Consider the following 15682-nt stretch of genomic DNA (forward strand, 5'->3'; position numbering starts at 1 on the left):
TAAAGTAACTCCTAGCCAGTTTTTCACCCCCAGTCTTGGGTTCTTCGTTTTGGTGCCCTTGTTTGGCGGGATACTTACCGCTGGCTACATCCAAATGCCACAGCTGCCACAACCTCCCATCCCTGCTGACAGCTGGATTCATTCTCTCACAATAGCCATGCCCTCACTGGAGCAAGAGGGAATTTTCTCTCATCTCCCCAGCACTCATTTGGGTTAGTACCTGCCTCAGGGCACAGCTATCCGCAGCAGCTCTGAGGGGGCAGCCCTCAACCTGCGGCTTTGGGGCCTACCAGCCAGGCCACCGGCCGAGTCCCCTAGTCTAACGGAGCAGAGCCGCCCGTTGGCGAGCTGCAGCCGAGGGCTCCGACGCGCGAAGGCCCCGGCAGCCGTTGGGCGGCGCGCGGGGGACGGAGGAGGCCCCCTGGAGCGGCCGTTGGGGCTGGCCGTTGAGGGCAGTACCCCGGGGGGCGGCAGCCGGCGCCTCGGAGCCCCTCGGCCGCGGCAGGCCGGGCGGAGAGAGAGGAGCCGGGGCGGAGGGGCCGCTACGGCCTTTAGGAAAGCCTGAAGTCTCCGGATGGGAGAGGGTCGTGGGGTTTCGGTTCATTAGGACGAGTGGCAACCCATCGCCTCCTAAATAACTCGTCACTCCTGTGCTGCACCCAGGCAAGAAAACCTCGCTCTTTTATTTCCAGTTAAACCCTTCTATTCAAAACACAGCAGTCCCCTTCTCCCCACAGAAACTGGCTAGTTTATCTGTGACTCCTCTGTGTGTGTCCTACAACTTATGCTTTTCCACAGATACTTCACTGTAAGGTCATGACTTGTAAACGCTTCGGGTGGTCTCCTCAGGCAGCCAAACATGCAGGCTGTGCTTTTATTTTAAGGAGAAATGGGAAAAGCATTTGATTACAAAGGATGCTCAGATAGGCCTCTTTAATTTTGATTTCTTCCCACTTTAAACTATAAATATAGCTGAAGATTACAAAGGATCGTAAAGTAAATACCAAAAGACAACATTTACAATTTTCCACACAGCTACACCCTAAACCAATAATATAAGGAAACCTGTCCAAAACTTTGAAGTGCTGTTATAGTTTGTTACGTGACAAAACACTGGGGTTTCTATGTATTTATTTAGCCACCTACCACTCCCTGACCAAGTTTTAAAATCCATTTGTTTGCTATATAGAAAAACATAATATTAAGGGGAGTTGTATTTTCAAGTTATTTGTGTTATACAAACATTAACTGAAAGCAAATTCATGCTAACAATGTGTCTTATTCTTGCATGATAAAATCAAGATCTGCTTTTTTAATCCAATTTTTTTGGGGGAGGAAGCCTTTGATCTGATACACCTAATTTCTCCTTAATTATTTTCCCCCCACTGGATGTTCTTCCTTTGATTCTAGCAAGAAACCTTTTTAAAAGTAATTTTGACCTTGCTTCCTATTAAATAAGCAAAACAAAACACAAAAAGTTGTGTTTGTGCTCTTTTGGGAGCACATTGGAGGCAGTGGTATACAGATGATATAATTCAACCAAATCATGTAATAAAGCAATATGAAGGATTAGAAAGATTTCCTTTCCCTATTTAAATTCTCTGTCACCTGGATTATAGTGCCTCATGCCTTCCAAAATCAGTTTCTATTATTGCAGCTGATGGAATTATATCTGAAGATCAAATAATTTATTTATTTATTTCTAGGAATTTGTCAGGTTGCACTAACTACTTTGTGTTTTAATCTGGTTTATTTTTTCCAAAGTGTACCTCATTTGCAGTTCTCTGTGATGTTTGCAACCTAAGCAAAATTGTACGCTTGCTTCAGATAGGCATCCTACATTGTGATTTCACTTCACAGCATTGTCAGCATCTTTAGTATGATTTAAATCTCAGATCTCTTCTAGTATAGTTTGGTTTGCTGAAGTTTATGGAGACACCTTAATGAATCTGAAATACCTTGGCCAGGTGCTGGCTGAAGGATCAGGATGCTTATTTCTCAGGAACAAATGGTAAACTTTAACAGCAAGAGTGGACTTGATATTTACTGTGTAATGCAGCTTCTCTTTTTCGCTGCATTTACAAGAAAGCTCTTTGGCTTATATGGGAAAGCTTGACTAGAATCCATTGAAGTCATGTGTAGTTTGGCTGCTAAGGATTTGAGGAAAGCTAAAAGAAAATATTTGGTTTAAACACTGGATTCCAGTGGTGTGTTCTTGGAACAAGAACAAAAATATTTTGCCATTAAATGAAAATATTTTTAATTACAAGAGAAACCACGCTGAATTTATGATGCCTGCTTGAACCCTTATGTCTATAGAAATGCATTAACAGTAAATTTCAAGCTTTGCATTGGACAGAATTCTTAGTGCAAATAATTCTATACAGTGGGAGGTGTCCCTACCCATGGCAGGGGGGTGGGAACTAGATGATGTTAAGGTCCTTTCCAACCCTAACTCTTCTATGATTCTATCTGCACTAGGTATTATATAATAAGTTCTTTCTAATATTAATAGAAGCTGTGTTGCCTTGTTTATTGGCTGTGCATCTAAAATCTGTACTGTGCATCTAAAAATTATTAAAATCCTACTGCTGCTTTCATAGGTGCGTAGCAGCATCAATAGATACATACTTTGGGCATCCCTGGACACAGTGTAATAACTGAAGTTGTAAAGTTTAAGTTTTGTGAACTTCCTATAACCATTTTTAAAAAGGGGGTATTTATAGACAAAGTAACCTGAAATCTAGTGTTTCTGCAATGGAAAGTTGCAGCTAGCAAAAAGCACACAATTATGTCTTCTATAATTTTAGACAAGAAGGGAGTAATACTGAACCAGTTAAAACCACTAAGCCCACAGCAATTACTCAAGTAATTTACTGAGATTACTCAAGAGCATAATTGTGGGTACTTGTGAATGTGCCATAGGATTTAGCACACCCCAAAAGAGCTCTCACCTCAGCTCTCAGTTTCCAGTGAACAAAGTAGAATTTTCCAATAGGGTTGCTTTCCCTATAGCATGTATGTATTAGATTCAACAGGGGCTTAATGGAATTATGGCATGCTACTAATGTGCACGTCAATTAATTTGCCTAAAATTATTGAATAATATTCAAACTTTTGTAATGGTACCAATGAAGATGAAACTAAGACCTTCAATGAAGTGGAAAGAAAAGCTTTAGGAAAAATACTGTCCATATGGGTTTCAGTGTTCCATATTAGACACCTGAAGAAGGTAGGTTTTTTGAGATGTCATACTCCCCCAAATACTGGTAATGTCTAAAACTTTCTTGACTCAATCATCATTGCAGCCAAGACATTAAGCAGTGTGTATGTGCAGGCTGCACCACTTTAGGAACAGTCAAGGGAATGCTTCTTGTTGGTGTTTAAGAAACCACCACTGACGGCAATCCAGATCATGGTTCCCCTTCCAATACAAAAAATTGAGTTGGTGATACACACTGTGAGGATAACAGTAAGACTGAATATGACATGAAATACTGTTTGTTACTGTTCACTTATGTCAGTGTCTGATTATTGGAGCACAGCTTAAATCATTGAAGAGTTAGCTGTGTGAATGTGTGTAAATATCATAGAATCATAGAAAGTTAGGGTTGGAAAGGACATTAAGATCATCTAGTTCCAACACCCCTATATAATTACTTAATAATAAATAATGAATGTTTAATCTGTAAATGTGTGGAATCAGACCATCCAAAAGAAGGCTGCAGTAGGACACTTAAGCCAAATGGTACACCATAACTATTTGAGTAACATTGATCTATTTTTATATTTACAAATGTGATTTACCTAAAGACAAGTTACATGGGAGTTTATGGGGCAACTGAAAAGTAGTGAGCTTTGTATTGTAATTATTAACATAGATTTTATTGATCTCCTCCCTCTTAACAGGTCTTTCCAGAAATGCTTCACTAAAATGGAGGGTGAGTAAATATATCTGGATTTGGTACAGAGCAGTAAAACTGAAATCAAATAGTCCAAACTGAACTCCATTTTCCATCTTCTAATCCATTTACCAACTCAACAGTACAGCTTTAATTATAGTAACATGATTTGTAACATGCTAAAGTACTAGGAAAGGCTATGCTAGATCTGGAGCAATACATAACAAGAAAGTAAAAAAAAAAAAAAAAACAAACCAACAAAACCAACATAGAACACAAAACCAAAAAACAGTGCAGGTTTAACTTCCAGACTTTGAAGTCCAGAAGACTCCATAGCACAAACTGAAATCCTGGAACGCCTTGAGCATTTCCTGAGAAGTTAACAGTGTTAAGGCCTCTTGAGAAACACCTTCAAATTCAGCTGGTTTTACATGCTGTACTATGTAATCCTCATGGGTCATCTACCGTCATCACCTGCGACTCCTGGAACGCTTTCATCAGCGCTGCCTCCGTACAATTCTAAACATCCATTGGACTGACTATGTGTCTAATGTCACTGTCCTCAACAGGCAGGGGTCACCAGCATCGAGGCCAATTGCTGAAACTGCAGCTGCGCTGGGCAGGGCACGTCTCTAGAATGAAGGATCACCGCCTCCCCAAGATCGTGTTTTACGGTGAACTTGCCACCGGTAGCCGCAAGAGAGGTGCCCCAAAGAAGAGATACAAGGACTCCCTGAAACAATGCCTTAGCCTTGGCCATATTGACTACCATCAGTGGTCCACCTTGGCCTCCAATCGGGAGACTTGGAGGCACACCATACATAATGCCGCTGACTCCTTTGAGAGTTCACGAAGAACTAGTCTCGAGGAGAAAAGACAGCACAGGAAGAATCGTGTCCCACCTGTTCCACCCAAGGAGACCTTCTGCTGTGCTTTTTGTAGCCGGATTTGCCTATCCCACATTGGCCTTCTTAGTCATCAGCGCGCCTGTAGTAAGCGTGGGTAAATGCCCTTCCCAAATCTTCGTTCGCGAAGTCAAGCCATGACATGACATGACATGACATGACTATGTAATCCCTTTAAAGTCATGATGCAGTAATAGTGCTGTATATGTAAGATTATTTTTTTCTCATGGATATACTTAACCTAATCCTCCAGTGTCTTATATGCTATAGAAAGTGAACAGAAAAAAATGTATATTGGAACTGAAGTCATATACATTGTAGAGCTGTAGACTTATGTCTGCAGAGTCTTGAAGAGGAACTCAAAATAGATTGAAACGAATTAGCTCAGGTACAGGAAGCAGTGTAGCCATGGCAGCAGGGAGTTCAGTGTCAGCCCTAAAATCTGCCTGTAAAGGTAAGTAAATATTTGGACAACTTGTTGGCACAGGGTTCTTCTGCTACAACAGTTAGACTACACTATTTTATATGCTGCTCAGGGTGACCTCAGCCTAAGAAGATAGAACAGCTGTACTTTTTGGCTGCCTAATGTCTGGCACAACAGGTTTGGAAGTGCTCATGAAAAGAAAAAGAACTGAAAAAGTATACTAGTTCTCTATAAGTATCTGTGTAGTAATCTTTCAGTCAAAAAATGTGACGTGGTAACAGATGCTTATTCCTAGTCTTGAGCTGTCAGTACCTTCCCCCCTGCCGGTACTCAAGTATCCCACTCACACTGTAGAGGAAGTGATAATAATTACTGTATCTTCCAATGAATATTACTGGTTCTTGTATGTATATGTTTTCTATAAACAATGTGGTTACATGTTCATGTAATTACTCAGATGATCACTTTACAAACTTAATTTTGTTTCTGCGCTGTTAATCTGAGGAGTCTGAGAAGACTAGTGATTTTGGCCAGTACTGTTTCAGAGTGCCCATTGAAGGCCTGATTGCTTTCCTCTTGGAAACTGCAAACCTGGATCATTTTATTGAGTTGCTTTATAGTGCAGCCTCTACTCAGGGCAATGTACATGCAGTAGGACACTATTCAACTTGTTGAAGAGTGTTAGCCTCAAGCCTCTATGACTGATACTTAATATCCACATGGTTTTGTTTCCTGCCCTGAAACAACATAAACATGCTAGCATTTCTGGGGCAAAGAGATACCCCATTAAGTTGCCTTCCACGGCCTGTTACCTAAACTTACTTTGCACCACTGCTTTTATATTCAGTGTCTGAGAGTGTGTTTTACATGAGGACGGAGGTATTATTAGCAACCGAATGATTGTTAGAAATCACTATAGCTAAGCCAGCTGACTTCACAATTCCGGTGCCCTTAAAATGGATTTCTGCAAAGGCTTTTTTCCAGAATCTAATGTGGTTTAGACATCAATAATTTACAGGCTTCTTTTATGAGACACCACAAAGAATCGATAACAGATATAAAACATATCCACTACTGTATATGCCAGCTATTGAAAAATGCCGTGCTGTTCTTTTCACAGAACAAATTGCAAACACATGCACCAATTTAATACAGATTATTTTCCTTAAATCATACAAGCTACCCATTAATTGAGCAGCTAAAAGTGATTTTTTGTTCTTTTATTTTTTTCTAATTATAAAGTCAGATACCAAAAAAAAAAAAAAGTTGCTTTTCAGTGCTCAGCTTAGGGAACAATAATGGCTGTTAATTTCTCAGGGTTTATTTCTATTTAGTCTATTTACTATCTGTGTACATATGCTAATAGTTAGAACCTGTTTCCATAAGGGGGTAGCGAGTTGTTTGATACTTTTTTCATATTTATGCTTCTATGTTCTTACACACAAAAGAAAATTGGACAACAGGAAATGTGGTTATTTAGATGGCCTATACTTATTTGACTCTGCAGTTAAAAATAGCCAGGAAAATGCACAGAAATGCCTCTGTGAACATCTATGTTCTAAAAAGTAAATAGATCAGTTTTATACTGTTATAATTAGCCTTCAAAAATTAATATTGATGTGAAAGATGATAGCTGGCTCTGTCTAGAATAACTTGGATCTGATTTGAAAGTTCTGCATTTGAGACATAAGGTTTGTAACTGAGGCAATTCACATAAGGAGAATTCAGGAGAATGTAGAATACAGTGATGCCCTAGTATGTAACCTGAAAATTTATTTGACATTGATTTCTAACTGGAATCTAGTTGGTTAATCTCAAAAAGTGAACAAAAACCAGCGTAAGTGGTTAGTTGCTGTAAACAGCAACCTTTTAAGATAGATTACGTTTACTACACACCCAGCATTCATGGTTTTTACTGCAAAACCTCAAAATTTTCTCTAGAATATGTATGTGCAGAGTTTACCACCCACCAATACAATGTATCATCACAGTCAAGATTTGCCTGGTTCTAAAAATAGCTTAAAATAGGTATTTTTTCAATTTCTTTAAGTTTGGAGAAAATAAATATTTAGAAGTAACTCCTAGTTTATAGTCAAAATGTAAGTTTTGCCAAACTCCTGAATCTGACAGGTTTTACTAGTTCTTAAGTTTCAGTGATGAACCAACACAAGATTTACTGTTGGGGTAAACAGTTTGTATAATGTCAAATGTGTGACTATGTGGAGTATATAGATGTATATGTAGACTTCCCCAGGTCTGGTTATAATTGTTTAAATAACAAATATGCACCTACACTTTCATTTGACCTTGGCTGTTATCAGTATTTTAAACCACATTCCTCTACTGCCTCTGCTCCTAAGGCATTTTATATTCTGGATTGAAACTACTCTTACCCAGCTGCCCTATGGGATACATATTTCTGTATGATATTGGAATGACTCAGCACTCCCTAGCCATAGAGCTTTTCCTAAGAATTTAATCCAGTTTAAAAAAGGTTTTTTAAGTTGATAATTTCACTGTGCTGATTTAAAGCACAGACACAAATAGCTTTTTTTCTCATAGCAAAGGAAACAGTAAATTATAGCACTTGCGTAGTATTGAGTTCCAGGGGAGGAGGGGTTTGGGGCTAAGGGTGTCAAGAACCCCTTTAATTGGCTTTGCCATTCAAGGAAACTGTAATGTCAAACTTAGTTGATGGTGTAAAATGCTAGTTCTTCAGAATAAAAGCATTTTTACCCTTACTTTGCATCCAGTTTTTAAAGATGAGAATGTCTTCAGCAACTGACAGAACTTGAGAAAAAATGGCAAAACCCAGCAAACCTCCTTAGTGGTCATATATATGAGGTCATAATCACTGTTAAAACTGAACATTTAAGAAGTTAAATTGCCTTTCCCTACCTGTACTGTGTTATCTGCACTTGATGTTTCATGCAAAATATTAACAAAGTGCACATACTTAGCTGTGCTTTTAATATTTTTTTTTCATTTGTTTATTCATTAACATTTTATCCTGGTGTTTGGTGTACACCCACTTCAGGAAAACAGAATCCAAACAAATATTTTCAATTTTAATAAGAAAGCATATCAGTTATTATATGTCAAAATTGTTTATCAGAGCTCTTTTTTTAGCTTTAACTACCTTACAGTATTTTTATATAAAAAATCAAAAGTGATTAATGTTTTAATCAGATGGTTACTAGAGATCTGACATTAGTTTACCTGGTCTGAGTGGTTACTGCTTACTCAGCAAACATGCATTCTTGGCTTGCTGCAATGTTTAGTAAAATGTGTTTGTGTAAAATACTATGGAAGGTGGTGCAAAATAGTTTTTCCTTCATACTGTAATTATCTGGTGATTACAAGTAGGGATTGTTAAAAGTATAAGATGTAAATGCCAAACAGAAGAAGAAAGATGTCCCAGTTAAGAGGTTAAGCACTGGAATTTCTTGACAAACTGCTATGGAATCTACGTACTTGGAGATACTCAAAACTTGACTGGACAGTCCTAAGTAACTTGACAGAGCTTTACGTTTAGCCCTACTGCATGACCTCCTTAGGTGCCTTCTAACCTAAACTCAGCTGTGATTTACAGTCAACTGTCTGTGCCCTAATTTACCTTATGTTTCAGTCACAGGAAAAGATGGAAGTACCTTAGGCCAGATAATTTATAAAAGAAAATGGATACTCAGTATAAATTTATGTTTTTGTTTCCACTTGTACTATTTTAAAACTTAGTTTCCAGACTGACTTGTTTGAAGTACATTTTTTAATGTGTTTATAGGCTGAGCTGCTCTGTATTAACTCTAAAAAAAAAGGCATTTATCATGGAAAGCATGAGCCAGAGTTAATTTTAGAGGTGATAGCAAATGCTGCTGTTACAAAGCCTATTTTCCTGTTTATGGTAAGAACAGATCTTCTCTTTTTGTTGTACTTATTATCTTGCCAAAAAAAGAGGTCATTAGCAAGGTGAATCTCTGTTTTTTCAGTACTGCTGTAAATATAATTTTAGGAAATACACACAGCTGCTGTACAATACAAGTTTACAGATGAAAACCTGTGAAATATTCAAATAGCTACAGAAGCAGTATTTTAGTCCCATTACTGTTATTTATGTTGTTTGTATTTGGTAGGAGAGATGTCAAGAATTTGTTTTTCTTTCCTAGAAACTGCATGGGATATATTGGTGAAACAAAGAGAGGTACCTGCAGTTTCTCTTACACAGTTAACTTCTGTAGACTGAGAAGGGTTTTTCTAAAAGCTGAAATGGTTGCAATTAATAAAAGTGTACATCCATTAGGTATCTTAGCTGAGCTAAGATTAGCAGTACTTAAATAATACAAGCAATATACCCGTATAAAACCTGACGAAACAAACAAAACCCCAACCTGTTTTGAATATAATCCTGCAAACCCCTCGGAAGTCCATGAATATATAGTGTGGACAAACTCAACTTTTCACCCCATACTCAGTAATACAAGTGCAGGAGTACAGTCAGTTTTCCAGGTTTTCACTTTTAGGTGAGGATCTCAAAAATATTTAAAAAAATGGAGAGATAACAGAAAATTAAGGGTTTTTTTCTTTCACCAAAATATGTATGTATAAACTTATTTGAGTGTTTCAAAATACAGTCCCAACCCCTCAAAATCTTTGATAAAGGAGGCTGGTCCCAGGTCCCTTGTAACTGGGCTGTCAAAAAAAAACAGTGAAAATACATATATAATAAATAATTAGAAGCAATTTGCCTAACATCACAATGCAGAGCTGCAAATAGAATTCCAGTCTTCTATTTAAAAATCCTAAGACAAAGACTAAATTTACAGTGTTCCCTATCTTCTACACATTTGGGGATGTTTTTATTTTTCTTTTTTTTGGCAGGCTAACAAAGCTTAGCATAGCACTGTGGGCTTATGTGGCCTTCTTTCCCTCTGTAGCATTCTTGGAACAATGTTACAACAGGGTGATGCTAAAAGGATTTTTCCAGCACTTTCTGATTCTGAAATTGCTTCTCATACTTCGTATATCAGAAGTCTGATCTGTCTCACATCTGTGCAAGCATGCGCACAGCCACTGTCCCTGTTACTGGGCTTATTTAAAATTTCCAAGATATATTTATTCTGGACACATTATATTTCCCACTGGTAAAAAATACTGTGTTGCTGGCTGTCGTGGTTTAAACCCAGCCAGACAGCTTTTTCACTCAATCCGCCCCTTCTTGACCTCCCACTACTCCCGTAGGGATGGAGAGGAGAATCGAAAAGAATGCAACTCCCACAGGTTGAGATAAGAACAGTTTAGTAACTGAACTCTATTAAAAGCATAAAGAAAACACTCCTACAGTATGTAAAAAACCCCACTTACTGTTTAAATTCTTATTCTTCAACCTTTTTGTCACCTGGAGAACCTTGTAAATAAAAGAAGACAGGTCATACAAACTTTGAATGAAAGCAAGAATATACAGAAAGGAGTGCAGCCACCAGAAAATTTGCAGAACACGGCTAAGAAGTAGCAGATGAGGATGATGAAAATAGTAATGAATTTATTATAATGTAAAATTAGGCAGAAGAGAAGCAGTCATAGTATATATGCCTCCAGACTTTTGAGTTTGGTGATTCATGACTGGCTTAAAGTTTACCATCAGAAAACTTTAAAGTATTTTACAACTGAATAATTAGTGTGAAAATCAAAGATTTATAATTATACGTACTCTTGACAAATACATTATTCCCATACTACAGCTTCTATTCTTGAAAAGAAGATTTAAGTCATTTTTAATCCTGCAGCACAGATTCTGTTGTTGTCAACCTGTTTCTTGTTATCCCCAATTACAGAAAAAAGGGATGTAGGGCTTTTCTTCCATTTTGTTTTGATCAATATAAAGAAAGAGCTGATGATTGTCACCCATCATCTACTTGGTTGATAAGGACTGAAATAATATTTATTTCAGGATTTCTCTTAAAAATGTTAAGTCCACAAATATATTTCTGGATATTTTATCATATAGAAATCTAGTTGAATTACCTGCAGAACTTTATGGATTTACATTAATACAAAAATGTTTAATCCAGTTCCTCATTAAATACTTTACAGATTTCGTAGATGATCAGTTAGAACAGAGAATGAATTTGTCAGAAGAACAACTTTACTGAGTACCCAGCAGCAGCCTTCCAATGCGTAAGAGAAAATTACAAACCAAGAGTCTGATGTCAGGCTCTCTACAGAGAGGCAAGGAAAGAGAATGAGAAACAGCAATCAGAAATTGAGAAAGGGAGTTCCAGCTAGATATAAAGAAAATATATTTCAGTATGATGATATTTAAGCATTGGAATGGGTTCCCCAGGGAGACTGTGAGGTCTGAGAGGCTGAGACCCAACTGGACAAAGGTGTGGGCAGCCTGGCCTGAATTTAGTGTTGACAAGGGTTTGAGGAGGGGGTTGAAATCGGTGACCTCCAGAGGTCCATTCCTGCCTAGTTGACTGTTTGATTTGCAGCTAACCCTGGCACTGAGTGTGACAACTTTTTAACAGGCAGCATGCAGCAGTACTTAAGAGTTTAGGACAGGAAACAAGATGTAACTCTGATCCTCTCAAGGAAAATTTAGCTAAGTAGAGAAGATGTAGGCAGACTGCCTCCTGTGGCTTTATTCTCTGGTTTGGAATATTTTCCTGTTATTCTCATTAGCCTTTTCCTCAACATTTCTGTGAAGAAATTAACAAAGTTATAAAATAATGTTTAGAAAATACAAGTATGAAGCAGAGAAGAAATCTGAGATTTGAGTACATAATGGGTGGTTATGGGATTGTTGGGTTGGTTTTTTAGAAACACCCACAGGTACTGCAGGTTTTCCAGACAGACTAGAAAAATGTTTGTCTGGAGTTATTTCTAGGAGGTGATAACAAAGGCTACTTTTGTTTCAGATAAATATGTAAAAAAGCTGCTTCTTTTCATTAATTACATTTGGTCAGTAACTCACTAGAGATACTATTGTCAGGGCTGTGGATGCCAACACTTTCTCATAGCAGTTATATGATCAGGAGTGTTTCCACAAGTCACTCGGTTATTTCTGAGTCATAAGTATAATATGCTTTGCCTTTCTTCAAACTCTGAAAGGAAGCTAGGAATCCGTGTATTTCTGGTTCCAGTGTAGTTCCTTCCACAAAGCCTATCACTCTGTAGATCTGTCATACTTCCATACTTTTTATGCCTATCCCTAACTGGCACACTTCAGCTCAGTGCATAATTAATCAGCATCAATTATATTCATACTAGATTCCCATCAGCTTCAGGTTGCAGAATACTCTTCCAATGCCTTCTTACTTTCTCTTGCCTTTCCCAGTGTGTGCAACCTTGGAGACATCTATATTTACAACTCGTTCTGATTTATTTATAAGAGCAGAATAAGAATCTCCACTCTTAACAATGAAAACATCTTAAAGGTCTGCCTACATATAAACGTGTGATGCCTAAAGGCAAGGTGATGCTATGGTGTTTTCCATTGAGACATTTCATGGAAAATTGTCAGCCTCCTCAGCTGAGATCTGATGAGATTTGCCCCTCTTCTCACACTAGAGACTTGAGAAGACTGTTCATCTTTTTTTCTCTTTGGATTTTAGGGAGAACCCTTCTCCCTGTATTAAGACTCATCCTTTCTGCATCCTCCTCCAAATCAATTAAAAAATATGAATCAAAGGAAAAGACACTTCTCAGAACACATTTTTACAACAGTAAATGTACATTTGGCAGGACATAACACTACCCAGAACCTTTTACTTTGGCTTCATGCCATCAGAAGCCATCTAGTCACATCTGTGTGATGATACATGCAAACTGGCACAAAGACTCATTGGGAAGTGCTTTTCAGTCTAAAAATTCATCCATTAACCAACATTTTCCCAACTGGGCCTTTTGCGCCAAATCTCTTGGTCATGACTTTCAATGAGTAGAACCAGGGCATTTTGCTTCCATGTAAGAATAAGCCCAAAGTTCCTTCTGGATACATATAAAATACAGTGGAACAAAGGTTCACATGCATCTTTTCACCAAACTCATTTACCTTTTGATTCCTCTGAAGCAGAAGACATGTTGAAGCCCTGTTAATACACAGAATATCAAAAGAAGCATGTCATATTTAAAATTCAGAACTGATGAGTCAGCTCTGTCTTTTGATTCTTCATATCTCTGAGGTTCATGGCTCATTCATGTACTTGAATGATGTCTGTCAGAATGTTTTTAGCTGATATTTTTTAGTCTTGCACATAGTGAGATTTCATTTGAGACTATTTTGTATGCCTTCTGCTATTTTTCCTCAAACCTTTTTAAGCTCTTGGAGAAATAGGCATGGGGTTGTACTAATAGCTTCTGTATTTGAGAAGCATCACAACCAACACACACACCCCTGAAAAAAAAAAAAAAGGCACCAAAAGCAGCCTTCTTTTGGTCTTCAGTGCATTAATTAATTAAGGCTAGTTGCTGGTCCTTTCATTTAAAAGGAGAAAAAGCATCTCCTGTTATGCAAGCCAGAAAGAAAATGAAAAGTGAGTACTTTAGAAAGGTAAGTAGATAAACAGCTAGAATAGAAGGATCTTTTCTCATTTCTGTCCTTTTCCCAGCTTTTATTGATGCTGCCATTGTGACTCTTCTGAGGCTTCTTGCACTGCCAGCTACCACAGCCAAGGCAACAGGTTAGATAGGAGGTTATCCCAGTATGACAGATCTCTCCAAATGTTCCATACTGAATTTACTTTCAGATGGTAACAGCAGCCACTTTTTTTAAAGGAAAAAAAGTAGGCCACCTGTCCCTCATGCGATTTTGTCAGATGCTTAGGTTTAAAAATAGTTTCTGCCAAAAAAAAAAAAAAAGCCTTCATACTAATAGAATCCTAAAATATACAATAATGACATAAAAATGATATTGCTTATAAACTTGAATAGGGAGTGGGTAAATCTTACCAGGTTTGGATTGTTCATTCACATTCAAGTCTTTTCCCTCTATTTTTTATCTCCTTTCCCAGCTGAATAAGATAAAATTCTCCTTCATAGAAAAAAGCACACACAGAGACAAAAAGAGATCATCTCACAACTCCTATTCAGCTATTGTCAGTTTATGTTAAAATTTAGGAGTTTTTTGTTCTGCATTACTGGGGAAAAGCCCTGTAAACTTTTGTTGGAGAGGATGCTTGCTAGAAGTCAGAGGTTTAGCAAAACTATTCTGCTTCAGATGGGCCTGCTGCAAAAAATCCTAAAGCTGAGAAATGAAGAGGAAGCTACATGGGGATGATGATAACAGAAGAAAACCATTCAGAAGCATGGAGAGATGATAAAGTAGATAAGGATGAATAGCAAAGAATTTAATGGGCTAATTCAGCTGTCAGTTGACTTTGTGATGGTTGTTACAGCTAAGCAGTCTTCTTTTAATTTTCATGCATTTAATGTCATATCCAGAAATTCTTACAATGTTACAGAAAAGCCTTAATAAGCCTTTTCAGCTGCCTAGCATCATTCTTCTGATCTACTAGATGTTTTCAGAAATGTTACTTTTCCTAATGAGGTTCAGAATTTTCCCTGTACTTCTGCTCAATGCAGTTTCCTAGAACCACCTTGAATTTCAGACTTGCAGATAGAGACAATCAGGTAGAATTAATTTTTATTGTTCCCTGATTTCCCATTTCCCCCTACACCCTTTGTCAAGTGAGAAGCTGTGCTCTTAGAATTTCTTCTGAAGCCTTGTTTCCTTCAAGAAAAGCATTTCTTCAAATGCTGCTGTTGTGTATAGAAAACTCTGAAGCTGGAGGCAGTGATTTTGGATACATATATTTTTAGATAGGAAATCAATTTTTGGCTTCAGTCTTAAGGGAAACTGATTTAAAGAATCTGAACCAGTTCTCTTATTTCATAGCTTCCAAAGCATGGCTGATTTCATACAGTTTGAATACTAAAAGCATTACCAAAACCAAACAAGCAGTCGTCTCCTCTGAACCCTACCCCGTAATAGTATCCAAAGGAAAAAAGTAGGATAAATTTGTGATTTTTTTTCTGCTTATTTAAGTGAAATATTGAGCAGAAAATGAAAGGTTTGTTTTCAGTTACTGCTTTGTTAAAAAACAAAACAAAACAAAACACAACACCAAAAAAAAAGTGTAGTCTAAGTCAGTTTTTCTCTTTCCTATGAGCTTTAGCAGGGAATATAAATTCTACAGAGTTTCAGCATTTTTTTACTGAAATTATCCAAGGATGTTCTCAAGAACATGTAAGCCTTTGGAAAAAACAGTTTGGAAAACTTAGTATCTCTGCTCAGCTTTTGATTATGAAAACAGCTAATACAGCGTTTTGAGGAATGTGAATGGTATGAGGTACTAAGATTAGGCAAATGGGAAACAACAATCACAGCATTTGTACCTCTCGGGATTTAGCAGAGAGTATCTGGAGGAAGCCTCTGCCCTTCAGAGGTGCTTCAA

At 37.7% G+C, this 15682-nt stretch overlaps 1 protein-coding gene across 1 annotated transcript in view; it reads left to right on the forward strand.

Annotated features, from left to right (window-relative positions):
• The first annotated feature begins 3909 nt into the window (after positions 1 to 3909).
• Positions 3910 to 15682, forward strand: part of SGMS2 (sphingomyelin synthase 2) — a 46743-nt gene continuing 34970 nt past the window's right edge. Inside the window, exon 1 of the mRNA XM_061355172.1 lies at positions 3910 to 3941. The gene's annotated coding sequence lies outside the window, so the exon portion shown is untranslated. The remainder of the gene's footprint in view (positions 3942 to 15682) is intronic.

This window comes from Neopsephotus bourkii, unplaced genomic scaffold (genome assembly GCF_033783945.1).
Source record: "Neopsephotus bourkii isolate Nb327-2 ecotype Australia unplaced genomic scaffold, CSIRO-AGI_Nbou_v1 NB_787, whole genome shotgun sequence".
Classification (NCBI taxonomy): Eukaryota; Metazoa; Chordata; class Aves; order Psittaciformes; family Psittacidae; genus Neopsephotus; species Neopsephotus bourkii.